Here is a 17,705-nt window from a genome sequence, read left to right as displayed (position 1 = left end):
ACAACGGGGTACAGAACTTCCGTAGCTGTAAACCAACATCTCGATATGGGGCATCAGAATGAAAACATCAGGAAGTAAGATAAGATGGGTACTCTTACCAGATGACGTGGACTCCACTGTAATATGACATGGAGTCAATGGTGCATGGAGCCAAACCTAGGCTGGAAAACGATATCCCCTTCCTTACGCTGCTTAGATTTTATTTTAATTGTGATCACTTTTATCCATTTTTTGTATGGTATTTTTAGAAATAAAAATCCCTGGTTTACCTGCACTATGCAGAAGCTTTTTATTTTTTATTTGCATATTATCCCGATGCAAGAAACTGCCTTCCAGTAGCCCTACTTCCATCACGGGGTCTGGATCAAATCTGTCCCCGGCTTCTCCTTGGAACACATCCTTGAGGTCTATTGGCTGATATCCAGTTGGCGGCCCTTCCTGATGTTTCTTCACCCCACCAGAGAAGTCAAGAAGGGAGACAGAGGTTCCACCGTTCCGGATATCGTTTTCCAGCCTAGGTTTGGCTCCATGCACCATTGACTCCATGTCATATGACAGTGGAGTCCACGTCATCTGGTAAGAGTACCCATCTTATCTTACTTCCTGATGTTTTCATTCTGATGCCCCATATCGAGATGTTGGTTTACAGCTACGGAAGTTCTGTACCCCGTTGTTGACTCAGTCACAGATCCACACCGTGCACCATTGACTTTATTTTCTAGTTTCACATCATTTTTTGGTCCATACCAGTTCCTCTTAATAATTTGAGTTTGGAATCATCCATTTACCATATGTGGACACTTTATACTGTGTTTGTTCATTTCATTTCACTTAAGGTTTTTGCACATATGCTTTACTGTTCAGTACAGCATCTCTTACTTAATTGTTTCACTACACCCTAACTTCCTATTACTTCTTAGCGCTGCATTTTTTTCCCAGATACAAATGGGATCACCCGACAAAAACGGAAGATCGTTCACTATCATCTCACTCGAGTCCGGCCTTGCCCTACTCAAAGAATGGAGAATAATCCCTAAATCTCCCTCAACCCCCCAGGAGATCCAGGGCCTCCACTCTGGCACAAGCAAATCGCAACTTCCAACCCAAATTCTAAGGGGATCTCACCTCCTTTAAGAGTAGCAACATCCCTCCCCCTCTGGATGCTCTGCGCCTGCAGTGCTACACCTGCATGCATGCATCTCTATTCCCATAATCCCAGCTGCTCAGTTTTTTTACTGTTTATTTGGTTTGCATTTTTTCACCTGCTCCCTTTTTTCCTAGTCTGCGCTTCACCACAAAGCCTCTAAGCAGCTTCACCTCCCAATCAAAGAATGATCCATCTTGCAATCCTTCAATGTTCGGTCCTTCTGATGTCAATGATCGATTACTAACCGTGAGTACCAGTAGGTGACAGCGATATTGTCGCCACTGTTAACGGTGAGATTTGACACCTGCGAGCCCCGTCACGGGAGCCAGCGCCAAGCTGGCTCGCTGATTGGGAAAGGAAAACGTTTTTTTCCCTTTCGCGATGAGCGACAGGCAGTGCTGACAGCTGTCTGGTATGAAACATGAGGGGGAATGCCGCGCCAAATTTTAAATGAAAAAAATGGCGTGGGTTCCCCCCGGGGCATACCAGGCCCTTAGGTCTGATATGGATTTTAAGGGGAACCCCCCACGCTGAAAAATCGGCATGGGGTCCCCTCAAAATCCAGACCAGACCCTTATCCGAGCACGCAGCCCGGCCGATCAGGAAAGGGGGTGGGGATGAGCCAGCGCCCCTCCTCCTGAACCGTACCAGGCCGCATGCCCTCAACATGAGAGGTGGGTGCTTTGGGTGAGGGGGCGCCCTGCGGCCCCCCCACCCCAAAGCACCTTGTCCCCATGTTGATGAGGACAAGGGCCTCTTCCTGACAACCCTGGCCGTTGGTTTCGGGGTCTGAGGGCGGAGGGCTTATCGGAATCCAGGAGCCCCCTTTAATAAGGGGTCCCCCAGATCCCGGCCCCCCACCCTATGTGAATGAGCATGGGGTACATGATACCCCTACCCATTCACCTAGGAAAAAAAAGTCAATAAAAAAAACACACTACACAGGTTTTGAAAGTAATTCAATAGGCAGCTCCAGGGGTCTTATTCCAACTTCGGGGGTCTACTTCCAACTTGGGGGGTCTTCTTTCGACTTCTCCTCTCTCTCCGGCCTCTTCTCCCGGTGTCTGGTTCTTCTCCCGCTCTCCGGCCTCTTCTCCCGGTGTCCGGTTCTTCTCCCGCTCTCCGGCCTCTTCTCCCGGTGTCCGGTTCTTCTGCCAGGCTCCTCCGCTATCTTCTGCTCTTTTGCTGCTCTTTTGCTAGTGGTGGCCCGGTCTTCTCCGTCTTGTTCCTTCTTCTCTTCTTCTTCCGATGTTTACATGATGCTGTCTCCCGCTGTTATGCTGCCTGAGCGGTGCGCGATCACTTATATAGGCATGGGGCGTGGTCACCAAGGGTGATGTCACCTGGTGACCCCGCCCCCTTATGATGCCAGAGTCCCTGCGGCAGAGTGACAAAAAGCCTAGGGTGGAGTCAGCATACATCCTTGCATCATTTCTGGCTACAGGTGCTGGTGTCAGCAATACATGCTTGTGTTATTCCTATCGAATGTGAATACCTTTCTATGCGTTTGTGCAATAAACAGTTTGCTACAGTATTATGCTATTGGGCTCCCTCTCTCGCTTCCATGATGTTCAACATATGATGGAATCTCCTCATATCCAACAATAAGGACGGTTTCATACCCTATATTGCTACACAGTGGCACATACTGTGGATGCCCAGGAGGGGGAGAAGGATCTGGTGAGTGCAGCCATAATAGGAGCACGAAAAAGGCACGCACAGTGTGATCACCCACTGAGAAGTATATTGGATTAGAAAACGGATTCCTTCACTGGCACAAGAGCACTTTATTGATTTTAAATGTTTTTTTATTTTTTGGTTTTTGGATGATTGGTTTATTAATTAGTAGAAGTATAAGATGAATTGGTGTTTTCCAATGGCACAATTAGCACTTTATTGATCTCATTTTTTAGAATAGTCATTATTGTTAAATTGTACGTGCTGGGTATCTGTCCAGCTTTATATATATTCTTCACAATATTCATTTTAGATTGTATTTAATCATACCTAAACACTACTTTTTACCTTTATTTTATTTTTATTTTTTGGATTTGCATGCACAGAGTTTTCACATAACACATAAGAATCATACATTGGTTTGATACTTTTTTGCAACTAAGTCCACAGGACCAAATTGGGAGATTTAACTGTTCAAGCATACTTTTTTGTTTTATCCTTTTTTGATTCACATTTAATAAGGTTTACTAACAGTACTTAGCAACAGCATTAGCTGTATTCTATCTTTTTGTTTCCCATTTGATTTTTTCCACTAACGGTAGTGGAAGTGGGTCTACTAGCATTTCTCTTTAATCCTCCAAACAAAATATCTGCTACCAAGAACACATATATTAACAGAACAGCGCCATATCTACTTTTGTTTTCTTTTCACTGTGACATAACAAGCGCCCAAAAGACACATTTCAAAAATTCTGCAACCCCCTCATTCCAACACAAACTTTTTCCCCACATTTTTATGTCCTGTTGCTCAGAAAAGAAACATGGAGTTCTGATTGTCAAAAAAACTGTAGATTTTCAACTCCTGGATCTTACTACTGATCCTGAAGGAAGATACCTGATCTTGACATGTATGCTTAACTCTGCCTTATTCACTCTTGTATGTCTCTACGCCCCAAACACCCAGCAAATCTCATTCCTAAATAAACTATTGAGGAAAGTCAGGAAAGTCCAGAAGGTCTCTCTAATCCTCTGCGAGACTTTAACATTGCTAGTGACTACTACCTTGACACATCTAACGGAAGCTTAAGACAAACTTCACCAATGCTAAACTTTTTACAAACGAACAACCTTTATGACGTTTGGAGATGTCATCATACAACAGAGAAGGACTTCTCATTTCACTCCATGGCACACAACTCATACTCACAGATCGACTACTTTCTGACAGACAAGTGGACTCTCCAACTAATATCAAATTCAACTATAGAACAAATAACTTGGCCAGACCATGATCCAGTTTGCTTAATGATTGACTCTAAAGCACCTCCCTCCTGCACCAAACTGTGGAGGGCTAACGCATTCCTCATGAAATCCCTCCCCTATGCAAACGATCTTCAATCCCAGATAGACGAATACTTTATGAACAACGTTGGCTGCGTGGATAAAGCGACAGCTTTGTAGATGGCTCATAAAGCGCTCATTAGGGGGGTACTGATTAAAATGGGATCTCATGCTAAAAAGAGGAGGATGCAGCGGATTGACGAGGTCCTAACACAAATAGAGTCTACAGAATCCCTTAACAAATTATCACCTACCCACTCCCTCAATTTAAAACTCCTTGCCCTAAGACAATCTCTCTTACTCGAAACATTTGAAAAAACACAACGCAGACTAAAAGCCCTATCCTATTCTACCAGTAACAAAGCAGGCAAACGCATGGCTCTATGCCTACGTGGTCTCCGCACCAAAACCAAAATACCATACATTCTCCATCCCACCTCTAAGGTCAAGATCCTTGACCCCCAAAAGATAGCCAATACGTTTAGCTCTTACTACGAGTCTCTATACAACCTCAAAAATGACACCACAACTACTCAACCCTGTAATAGCCAAGACTTTCTATCCCAGATTAATCTCCCAACCCTCTCCAAGAAATATCCCAACACATTAACTCCCTCCCAAATAACAAATCACCAGGCCCTGATGGGCTCCCCGGGGAATACTAAAAGCAGTTCAGAGATACCCTAGCTTTCTTTCTTTGCAACCTCTTCAATGAAGCTGCCTCATCCTCTTTATTCCCCCAGGAAATGTTGAAAGCTCCAATAGTAGCCCTCCCCAAACCTGGAAAAGAACCAACAATGCCACAGAACTTTAGACGGATCTCTCTACTTAATGCAGGCCTAAAACTATATGCCAAAATTCTAGCAACCAAATTACTGTCCATCATCCCTTCCCTCATAGACCAAGACCAGGTGGTGTTCGTAGAGGGACATCAATCTTCTGATGCCACCAGGGGACTAATATAACACATCTGGAAAAAAACTCTGGAATGCCTTCTCTGCTCCTCTCCTTGGATGCAGAGAAGGCATTCAACAGAGTCCATTGGGCATAGCTCCAGGCTGTACTTGCCAAATTTGGTTTCACCAATAGGATCTTATCAGCCATCATGGCCCTCTACTCGGTGCCCTCAGCAAACATCTACATAGCGGAAATGCTATCATCTCCATTCAGGATAACAAACGGTACACGACAGGGCTGCCCTCTTTCCTCACTTATCTTCGATTTAGCCATGGAACCCCTGGCAGAACACATCACAACTTCCATCCAGATCACGGGATTTCAGGTGGGCGACAAGACACACAAAATTAGCCTCTTCGTCGATGACGTTATCCTTCTGATGACAAACCCCCAATCTTCCCTAGCTTCAGTCCAAGCTCTCTTAAATAAATTTAGTGAAGTGTCATATTATAAAGTAAATTCCTCAAAATCCCATATGCTTAACCTAGGTATAGATAGTGTCACAAAAGACCTCCTGACCCTTCAATTTACTTTCCAGTGGTCAGAGTCAGGCCTAACATACTTAGGCATAACCCTGACTAAAAACCCAGACAATCAATTTAAGCTAACTTCATACCTTTTAAACAGAAGTACTGTACACCAACTCAGCAGGTTAGCGGCGTATAAAATGACTACTCTTCCTCAACTCCTATACATGTTCCGCTCTCTTCCCATCTCTATTCCCTGCTCCTACCTAATTTCTTTACAATCCCTATTAGGCAAATTATCTGGCAAGGCAAAAGACCCAGAGTTGCCTGGGCTTGGCTAATTAAACACAGATCAGTGGGAGGGTCAGGCCTAGTAGACATCTCAGACTACTATTATTCTACCATCCTCACCCAACTGAAAGAATGGTTCCTCCCAAAAGCCCAATTCCTTTGGTGCAAACTAGAATGCCAATTCATCCTTAACAGGAGTCTAAAACTTTGGCTATACACCCTCCCTCAAAAAGCTCCGATCTCCAAACACCTCCCCCCTACAGCCATAGCTTCAGTCAAGACCTGGAGAAAATTAATCTCAATGCCTTGGCAAAATACACCTAGAACCCCTATGCAACTCCCCATCTCTATCATCCCTCTTATGACCCCCAACTTAATTCTCACCTCCTGGCCTAAGGACACTCCAGGCTTACTCAACGACATCATGATATGCAACTGTATTAAACTGTTCATGCAACTACAAACAGACCTTAATCTACCCGACTTATCTCACTACCAGTACCTCCAAATAGCTCACTGCATTTGCCACAACCCTCATCTTCTAACCCCCATCCCCAATAAAGCTTTAGCATACTACTCTCCAGGTACTAATCTTACAAAAGGAATCTCGCTATTCTACGGCTTACTACAGGAAAAAACACTCTTTCAACTCTCCAACCCATTTCACCTATGGTAACGAGATTTAGCACAAAACTCAAATACCTATCAATGGGAACTAGCACTACACTCTATATACAAAGCCACTAACTGCAACGCCTTCTGGGAGTTAACTCAAAACATAACCCAACGCAGATACTTAACTCCCCTCAAAAATTACTAACTTCGACCACAACGCATCCCCAAAATGCTGGAGAAACTGTGGAGCCTCTGGTTCACTTCTTCATATTTTGTGGGAATACCCAATACTAACAGCCTACTGGTCAGAAATCTACTCTCTAATATCCCAGGTCACAGGAATAACCTTATCTCCTTCACCTGACCTAGCACTTCTGAACCTAAACATCAACAACACCCCCTACAACTTTCACAAAATAGTAACTCGCATCTTACTAGCAGCCAGAACATTAAAAAAAAAATGGAAAAATCCTTTGAAACCTACGGCCTTAAATGTAATCAAACAGGTACAAGATCACTAAATTCTATGAAATCACCTTAGCGGCGGATAGCCATGCTTACATTAAACTAATTCAGACATGGGAACCCTGGTCGACTTGGGGGGTCTGGATAATTTTCTAGCAAAAAAATGATGATTTTTACATGTAGGAGAGGAGTGCCAGAATAGGCCCAGTATGGAAGTGGTTAATTCAGTTCTTTGATGGATTTACTGTAATAGTTTCAGAGTAATGGGAGTCTTTCCATGCCTGCCACATGCTATTGAAGTGAGATAGTCTGTCTAGTTTGTAGCGCACGATGGATTACATGTCATGAATATTATCTATATGTTCTACTCGATGCTTCAAAAAAAGGAACAGTAGAAGATCTCCAAAGTCTGGGGATCAGAACTTGTGCTGCATTTATAAAGTGTCTGATCAAATGTTTAGGTGGATGATTGAAACCATCTGTTTCAACATGTATTAAGATTATTTCTGGGGAGTAAGGGAGGTCTAGGCCTGTGCCTTGCCTAATCAGTGAAGTGATTTTTTTTACAGAAGGTTTATAGTGGTGTGCAATACCAAAAAATGTAGCTCAAAGAGCCATTGTCCCTTGATCATCGCTAACAAATCGTTGGAACGAGTTGGTTAAATTCATTCAATCTCGTAGGCGTTCTATACAAAAATGAGATAATTTTTTCATTCATCTCTTGAAATCTTGCCATGCATGAACTGCTATGAGTAAGCTGACAGGACTTGGTCCACTGTTTTTCTGTTAGTGAGATCTGTAATTCCTTCTCGCATTTTTGTTTAATAACCACTTCAGCCCCGGAAAGTTTTACCCTCTTCATTTTTTGCAATACGGCACTGCGTTGTTTTAACTGACAATTGCGCAGTCATGCAATGATGTACCCAAATGAAATTAATGTCCTTTTTTTCCCACAAATAGAGATTTCTTTCGGTGGTATACGATCACCTCTGCGGTTTTTATTTTTTGCATTATAAACAAAAAAAGACTGAAAATTTAGAAAAAAAATTTTTTTTTAATTTCTGCTATAAAACATATCCAATAAAAAAATGTAAAAAATCTAATTTCTTCATCAATTTACGCCAATATGTATTCTGCTACATATTTTTGGTAAAAAATCAAAATAAGCGTATATTATTGGTTTGCGCAAAAGTTATAGTGTTTACAAACTATGGGATAGATTTATGGACTTTTAATTTTTTTTATTATTTATACTAGTATTGGCAGCGATCAGCAATTTTTAGTGGGACTGCGACAATGCGGCGGACAAATCTTACACTAAGTGAAACTTTTTGAGGACCAGTGACACCAATACAGTGATTAGTGCTAAAAAATGCACTGTCACTGTATAAATGACACTGGCAGGGAAGGGGTTAACACTAGGGGAAATCAAAGGGTTAGGCTTGCTAACTAGGGGGGGTACTGACACTGGAGGAAAACAGTGATCCTTGTTTCTGCTTAACAGAAACACAAGATCTCAATTTTCCTCTCTGGCAGAACAGCGATCTGCCTTGTTTACATAGGCAGACCGCCATTCTGCCTCTCCTCGGAATGATCGGTGGGTCCCGACAGCCATCGCAGCCACAGGACCCGCTGGTTGGCTCCCGCTGTGTCCAATCACAGTGAGAGCAGGACTCCGGTGGCTTGCATGCGCTCCCCAGTGCAGAGAGGAAAGTGCATGAATTTGCACTAAAGGGCCACCCTGCTGCAGGATATGTACGTGGACGGTCCTTAGGTGGTTAATCAGTTTCATTGATCAGGGTGGATGTCACATGAGGTCTTCCCAAATCACACCATGCTCACAGCTGCGAGGCCGTGCTGCGGTGCAATCTGTCCACAGCCGATGACTGATCAGTCTTCCGGCCCACTGCTGGTACCATGTGATCACCATGACCAATCACAGCAGATCACATGACAATTGTAAACAATGAATGGCTTCCTTTTATGCCATCCTTTGTATACAGTTGTGTTGCTAGCTGTGATTGTTCACAGTGATCACATGGTACAGACAGGGCCAATCACAGCATCTGTATCATGTGATTAGCTGTGGCCAATCACAGTTAATCACAACAAAACTCACTGAATTAATCAGTTTCATTCAGTAAAAATGGTTGCTTATACCATTGAAATTCACTGGTATAAACAATAATGTGTAAAAAAAAATAAAAATAAAATAAAATCACTTCCCCAAAGTAGTACAGTGTTACTATTGTGGAGGAATGTAATGTACCTAATGATAATCAGAACGTGCCTATTTGCTTATGTGTATACATGTTTCTATGCAACTCCTTGCTCATTAGTATACAGATTAACTTTGCTTTGGAACCAAGAAAGATGGCGGCTACCCCCTACTACCCCTGCATTGAGTATGAGGAAGTGAAGACAGAGCCAGCAACAACCAAGCCTCAGCATCAAGTTTCTGCATTCTTCCTGTATTTCAGCCAGTGAGATGTACCTATTAGACTGACATAGCAATGACGTATAATCTATTATTCTTTGTGTATAAAACATTAGCACCGCCCTGCAATAAACAGAAGTGTGGAAGTAATCGAGCTGAACACGTGTCCAGCGTGCATGCACATTCACACTTTCTAATTAGGAACAGCAGCAGATAACCTTGAAATAGATTGTAGTTCTTAACCATTACACTATGGCAACACTGTATTGCTCTGGTCACAGTATTGAAAATATAAATTGTAAAAAAAATATTTTACATACTGCCATCGTGACAGTATGTAAAAATAAAACAGAATTTTTTTTTTAATTTTTCAAAACATTGTGACAAAAAATGTTTACTTAAAAAAACTTACAATGCCCCTTACCAAATACCTTGGACTGTCTAATTTCCAAAAAGGGGTAATTTAAGGAGTATTTGAACTGTCCTGGCATTTTTGGGCCTCAATAAATACATCAGGATTGATTGATTTTTATATTTATACCATAGTTTGTTGACTCTATAACTTTCCTACAGACTAAATAACATACACTAATTTGGGTTATATTAACTAAAAAAAAAAAATATAGCAGAAAACATTTTTACCTGAATTTACGAAGAAAGATTATTTATTTGCAAATTTAATAACAAAAAAAAGAAAATGGATTTTTGATCTTTTATTAGCATAAATAAAAACCAGTGGTGATTAACTACAACCAAAAGAAAGCTCGATTAGTGTGGAAAAAGATGCTAAAAATGTAATTTGGGTACAGTATTGCATGACCGCACAATTGTCATTCAAAGTGTGACAGCGTTAAAGACTGAAAATTGGTCTGGGCAGGAAGGGGGTAAAAGTGCCGGGGTAGTTAAAGCAGGGAGCCAAAGGGTGGAGAAAGTCTGTTAGTGTGGGATAAAAAGAGATTAAGTGAGTGTGAGGGACTTTCTTTGAACAGATTTTTTTAAACAGTGTTAAAGAGCGGCTATAATAATATTTAAAGTGAGGATTAGTCAGGAAGTGGCGAGTTGGGAGGTAAATCCACCAAGCGAGATTGTGTGTGTCTATATGAGTCTGTATTTTTGTTTTAGAATAAACCCTGGTTGAAAAATTTTCCAGCCAATGGAAGGGTCTTATTATTTCAAAATTGAGTGAATTCAGGAGTAACACCAGGTGGGAAATCTATGTTCCCTCTCAAAGATGTCTTCTACTAGTTGCAAAGGTAGGCAATTACCAGCACATATGAAAAATACACATGGTTACTCATATTAGTGGATATTCGTCTAGAGTGGGGATGGGCCGAAATACCCCCTGTTTGGTTCGCATCAGAACTTTCGAATATTGCGAAAGTTCAGAACCGAATACAGAACCCCTTTGAAGTCTATGGGACCTGAACTGGAAGAATCAAAAGTGCCTATTTTGAAGGCTTACGAGGGTGGTGGCTGCGCTGTGATAGAAAGGGAGGCGGGGGAGGGGGAGGGGTGGGGAAAGGAAGGGAACTAAACTAAATGAATCAATAAATAACAAATGACCTGAAGTGTGAATAAATAATACAAGGGTGTACTCACAGATGCGAATAAATAAATAAGGTGTACACACCAACAGATATCACTAAAAAACGTGTAACACGAAGTGCTATGATCAAATCAAATCAAATAAATAAACTGGAGGTGTATACCAGCAAAGAGTGTACAGGGGTATATGAAACTGCTACAAAGGAACATTAATCCAAAAGCTCTCAAAGTAACATATAACTTAATCAAATGAAGTTACTAAAACCCTGTGTATATATAAATGTGCTAATAGGTACACACGTGCGTAAAAGTAAACACTGTAAATAAAGAATATATAAAAGTGTCCATAAAAATAGTCCCAGTGGTTGGTGTTGGTGACCCGTCAACACTTGGCGTAAAGAAATTATTATGTACCAGTGAAACAATAAAAATAAAATTACGATAGTCCCATCACCAGATGTGATAATCCTGGATATAGATAAAATAATGATGATGAACCAGGAAACGAAGGAAAAAATAGTGTGCTGACAGGTGGGGGCACCTCCATGTTCCCAGGCCCCTTACCTTACAGCTGTAAGGTATACAGCATATTCACACTTCAGGTCATTTGTTATTTATTGATTCATTTAGTTTAGTTCCCTTCCTTTCCCCACCCCTCCCCCTCCCCCGCCTCCCTTTCTATCACAGCGCAGCCACCACCCTCGTAAGTTAGCTTTGTTTTGTCTGTTTTGGAGCAGTCTTGTGTGTTGCAGCAGTGTCCCTTTAGTACAGGGTTCTTTTGACAGCGCAGGAGTTTTTTACACAGTTTATTTTGAAGGCTTATATGCAAGTAATTGGGCATACAATGGTTATGGGGGTCCGGGTACTGCCCTTGGGGTCATGTAGCAATGAAAAAAAAGTTTGTAAAAAATCTAATTTTTAAATGAGCAGTGATTTATTGATGCTTAAATTGAAGGCATAAAAATGAAAAATTCCTTTCAATATTGTACCTGGTTGGTCCCCTTACAATCTACCTGTAAAGTGGCACATCTGTACTGCGTATAGAAGCTGCTGGAGCAATATTTGCATCTATAAAATAAAGAAAAATAACATTTTCCCTGCAAGCTTTCTTTTGTAAGCAACAGCTTGGGGAGCCCTGATGAGTCTTCAATGTAGTGCACTGGGAACAAGAATAAAGATTTTTTGGATAAATTCTGGTGTCTCTTCCACAGACTTTGGATAGAAGTAACAGGTGCGGAAAAATTGGGCTTTGGGTGTTGGTGGCACCTTCACACCATAACCCCATATAGATACTCTTGATGAAAGCAAGAATTGGCCTTGCTGTCAAAAACATGGAACATGGGTCAAGTGTCCCTGTCAGAGGATGGAGAGGAGGTCAGTGCCATTGTCACATACAACCATTCCTGGCTCAAGCTGGCATGGCGTAAACCACTTCTGAGCCTGCCCCTGCAGAACTGACAGAATCTGTCCCAGTGTGGCTCCTGTCCCCTAGGCAGATCAACTCAAGCACCATATGGCATCTTTTAGCCTGACTGCTTGCGTAGCCCCTTGAACGCTTACGGAGCAATGATGATTCAGAATACAAATCTGCAGAAGAGGCCATAGAGGAAGAAGAAGAGGAGGGGGTGGAGGAGAGAGCTGTGGCAGAATCACCACTAGAATTTTGGAGGTGTGGTGGCAGAACAAGCTCCAACAACACTGAACCCTGGCAATCTGACCAAGCTAGCATTTAGATGCTGAACATGTGGATGGCTGGGACCAAATTTCTTTTTATGGTTCAGCAACTGGGGTAGGGAAATTTGCCTGCTAAAATCAATTGATGGTGTACTGCTAGCAGATTTGCTGCAAGTACTTGGGAAACCTATTGCTATACCTTCATTCCTCTCAGTGCAGGTTTTTGAGAGGACTGGAGGTATAGTAGAGTTGGAGATCCCAGGCGAGGAGCAAGGAGAAGTCTGCCTTTTTCTTTGATGTGGGTCTTTCAAGTGCTGTTGCCAATGGACTGCATGGCAGGTCATCATATGTTTGGTCAAGCATGTGGTGCCCAAGCGGCTGCTGTTCTGACCACACTTGATTCGCTTCAGACGTAGTTTGCAAACAGCAACAGTGTGATCTGCTGCACACGTGTTGAAAAAGGCCCACACCAAGGAACTTTTAAAAGTCAGCGGAAAGTCAGCAGCGCCCTGCACCTGCATAGCTCTGCAGTGTGATGCAAAGGGGTGGCTGCCCTTAAGCTGCCCCGTAGAGGACATCCTGCCTCGTTGGAGTTGTGCCTCCTCTTGCTCCTCCTCCTCACTTTCCTCCTCTCTTCTCTCAGGCACCCAAGTACGGTCAGAGACCAGAGACATCATCCCCTCCCTCTTCGTCACTGGAGCAAACTTGGCAGTATGCTGCAGCTGGGGGAACATGACTGCCAGTTTCTTGTCCTTCTGTGGCACCCCCTCTCTCTAGGCTCACGTTACTCCCTTCCTCAACCTGGGAACCAACATTGGAGCCTTCATATACACTCAGGTCCATAGATATTGGAACATTGACACAATTCTAATCTTTTTGGCTCTATACACCACCACAATGGATTTGAAATGAAACGAACAAGATGTGCTTTAACTGCAGACTTTCAGCTTTAATTTGAGGGTATTTACATATAAATCAGGTGAACGGTGTAGGAATTACAACAGTTTGTATATGTGCCTCCCACTTTTTAAGGGACCAAAAGTAATGGGACAGATTAACAATCATCTATTAACTTTCACTTTTTAATACTTGGTTGCAAATCCTTTGCAGTCAATTAAAGCCTGACACTGTATTGTATACTGTATGCACCACCAGAAGTGTAGAAACTGTACACACTGTATTAGATACTGTGTACACCGCCTGCACTGTATTAGAAACTGTGCTACGCTTGCACTGTATTGTATACTGTGTACACCACCAGAAGTGTAGTAGATACTGTATACACTGCATTAGATACTGTGTACATTGCCTGCACTGTATTTGAAACTGTACTATGGCTGCACTGTATTGTATACACCACAAGAAGTGTATAAAAAGCATTAGATAGTGGGTACACCGCCTGCACTGTATTAGAAACTGTACTATGGCTGCACTGTATTGTATACTATGTACACCACCAGAAGTGTAGTAGAAACTGTACAAACTGTATTAGATACTGTGTAGATATAGGCTACAAAGAATGCAGAGTAATAAATATATATATATATATATATATATATATATATATATATATATATACACACACACACAAGACTATATATGTCAGAAACCATGAATCAGACTGAGGCAGAAGCACAGTTAAATCACACTTGTTTAATTATACTAAAAAAAAGGTAAACCGAGTAAACGTAGTCAAAGCATAGCCAGAGTTCAGGAACCAGAACGGATAGTCAGACAAGCCAAAACATCAGGGAGCCAGAGATGAGCATAGTAGAACAGCAAGCAGGATCTGGAACCTGAAGGAAGGTCAGCCAAGCAAGTCTTTAACAGGAACACAGGAGAGCGTCTCTAGAGATGTGACCAAGGTGAAGGCAGGAATCATCTGGACTGGACGGCTTAAGTAGGCAGGACTGACGAGCAGGATATCATCAACAGGTGAGTCACTGTGGAGAGATAGGAGCTGGCAATTAGCCAACAGCTGAGGGGCCAGCTTTGAGAAGGAAGGGCTGAGCCCAGCCCTGACAGTACCCCCTCCTCAATGGCCCCTCCTCCTCCTCGGACCACCAGGCTTGAGGGGAAAATATCTATGGAAATCATGGAGGAGGATAGGGGCAATTACATCCAAGGATGAGACCCAAGAGCCTTCCTCCAGACCGTACCTTTTCCTATGCACCAGGCAATGTACACACCCACGGAACCTATGGGAGTCAACAATGGACTGTACTTTATACTCCTCATGGTTCTCAGCCTGTACAGGGTGAGGATGAGGCACTGAAGTGGTAAAGCGGTTGCAGACCAAAGGTTTTAATAAGGAGACATGAAATACATTCGATGGCCATAAGAAAGGCCAAGCAGCGTCGAAATCCACTCTTTCTAGATGGATTAGATTTTCAGGCTTATGATATAAAGAGGAAGACTCCTCCTTTTCATGGGAAAGCACACTCAACTAGGGCTGTTAGTGCTTCTTGGGCAGTGCATCACCAGGCCTCCATGGCTCAGATCTGTAAGGCTGCAACTTGGTCTTCAGTCCATACATTCACCAGATTCTATCAGGCGGATGTAAGAGGGCAAGAGGATACCACCTTCGGGCGCAGTGTAGTTCCTCTGGTCTGTTTGCGGTCTATATTTTCTGATCTGTGTCTCCCTCTCCTCAAATGAGCATTGCTTTGGGACATCCCACTATGTAATAAATACTCTGTGTCCCGTGATGTATGATCAAGAAAATAGGATTTTTAAATACAAATTACCTGTAAAATCCTTTTCTTGAGAGTACATCACGGGACACAGAGCTCCCGCCCTTCTATGGGTTTTACGTGGTTACCTATTGCTTTGCTACAAAACTGAGGTCCTCCCCGTATGGTAGGTGTTATATAGGGGAAGAATTCTCCTTAATTGTAGTTAACCAGTGTCCAATCACCGATGGTGCCTATCTAACCCACTATGTAATGAATACTCTGTGTCCCGTGATGTACTCTCAAGAAAAGGATTTTACAGGTAATTTGTATTTAAAAATCCTATTTTCACACTGGAGGCATTTTTCAGGTGCTAAAGGGATAAACATAGCGCCTGAAAAATGCATCCCCTGCCTGAGCGCTTTCACACTGGAACTGTGAGCTTGCAGGACGTTAGAAAAAGTCCTGCAAGCACCATCTTTTGGGCGGTGGAGGAGCGGTGTATACACCGCTCCTTCACCGCCCCTGCCCATTGGAATGCATGGGCAGCTCTGCCGTAGCACCTGCAAAGCGTTTCGTCAGTGGCGCTTTTTGGGCACATTTAACCCTTTCTTCGGCCACTAGTGGGGGTTAAAAGCGCCCCGCTAGTGGCAAAATGAGCTGCTAAATCCATTGCGGCCCGATGGCAGTGTGACAGGGCTCCTAGTTATTATTAGTTACCGTATATACTCGAGTATAAACCGACCTGAATATAAGCCGAGGCACCTAATTTTACCACAAAAAACTGGAAAAACTTATTGACTTGAGTATAAGCCTAGGGTGAGAAATGCGCAGCTACTGTAAGTGGAAAAGAGGGTCAACAATGCCCATTTGCAGCCTCACTGTGCCCATTTGCATGCCTCACTGTGTCCATTTGCAGCCATAGGTCCCCCGAACTTCAAACTTGGTAGTTAAGTGTTCCTAGATGCAGCCAAAATTTGGGGTCTCTGGACCCAAAGGGTCCCGAAATGACATTGCTGCAGATGGACACAGTTGACCTACTTTGGGGCTGCATATCTCGGGGCCACTTGGTGCTAGGAACCCCAAAATTGGTGTGCAAACCCAGTGGAACTAGCACTACAGCATATTGGCCCCGAGATATGGGGCCCCAAATTCGGTTCGGAAAATGTCAAGCACTTTTCTGCAGCAGAGAATGACATTTTCCAAACACAATTTGGGGTCACTTGGTGCTAGGTACCCCATCTTTGGATATGTTGTAGTGCTAGTTCCACTGGGTTGGCACACCAGATTTGGGGTTCCTAGCACCAAGTGGCCCCGAGATATGGGGCCCCAAAATCGGTTCAGAAAATGTCATTCTTTGCACCAGAAAAGTGCTGGACTCGAGTATAAGCCGAGGGGGGCACTTTCAGCACAAAAACATGTGCTGAAAAACTCGGCTTATACTCAAGTATATATGGTAGTTATTATTTCAGATTTTCAAATTTTCAGGTTTTCGAATTACGAATTTTCAAATAAAAAATTTACGAATATTCAAATTTACGATCGATTATTTTGATTATTTCGGAAAGATTTGTTAAACTGGTTATTGTTCATTCGGATATTTCCGAAATAACAAATTTGTCAAAATGTGTTAAACGAATTGGGAACTAATTGAATTGCACATGTCTAGTTTTGCATTTCAGTCTTCTGGATGTGAAATGTGAAGGATTAGATTTAAGGTGCAACAATGTAAATTGATAAAGAACAACCATAGTTTAGTAAGCCTGTAGAAAATATATAAATGTTTCTGATGTATCTAAGATAAACCCAGAGTTTCACTACTATGCAAGGCTCCCCACACTTGTTTTCTTAAAAATGAACACAAGTAAGCTTGATTACTTTGATTCACTTCATTAGTCTTCATATGAATGTCATCTTCATTGATTATTAGATCATACATTTTCACATAAATAACCACAAATTTTGCAAGGACATATACAAAAAAAAGGTTTCTAACATTTCATATTATGAATTTATATTCCTTTTAGTTTTTAGTGGAGAAGAGCTAGAACTCCAGTCATGTTTTTATTGCTCTCCAGTGCTCTGCTTGGAAGATTATCCACCCCCCCAATTCTTATCCAAATGAAAACCTTTTTCTAGACAGAGCGTAAGTGGAAGACTCCAATAGTGTCAGGATCACTTTTGTGCTCCTGCTCCTTATTCCAGCATCCGGATGTTGGCTGTTGCATTCTCTCTGTGTCCACCTGCAAGGTGATTGATATGGTCAGTCACCTGTTATAAGCAAACCGAACACTCTATCCCTTGCTTGTGATAGAGACAGGATACCTGCATTGTTTCTGTTCAAGCCTCCCATTTGTCTGCCCTGCTTTGCTAGTCTGGATTTCCCTGTGTATGACCTGGATTGGATATTGGACTAT

Source organism: Aquarana catesbeiana, linkage group LG03 (assembly GCF_042186555.1).
Source record: "Aquarana catesbeiana isolate 2022-GZ linkage group LG03, ASM4218655v1, whole genome shotgun sequence".
NCBI classification, from domain to species: Eukaryota; Metazoa; Chordata; class Amphibia; order Anura; family Ranidae; genus Aquarana; species Aquarana catesbeiana.
The sequence above is the reverse complement of the archived record's forward strand: the minus strand, read 5'-3'. Positions refer to the sequence as shown.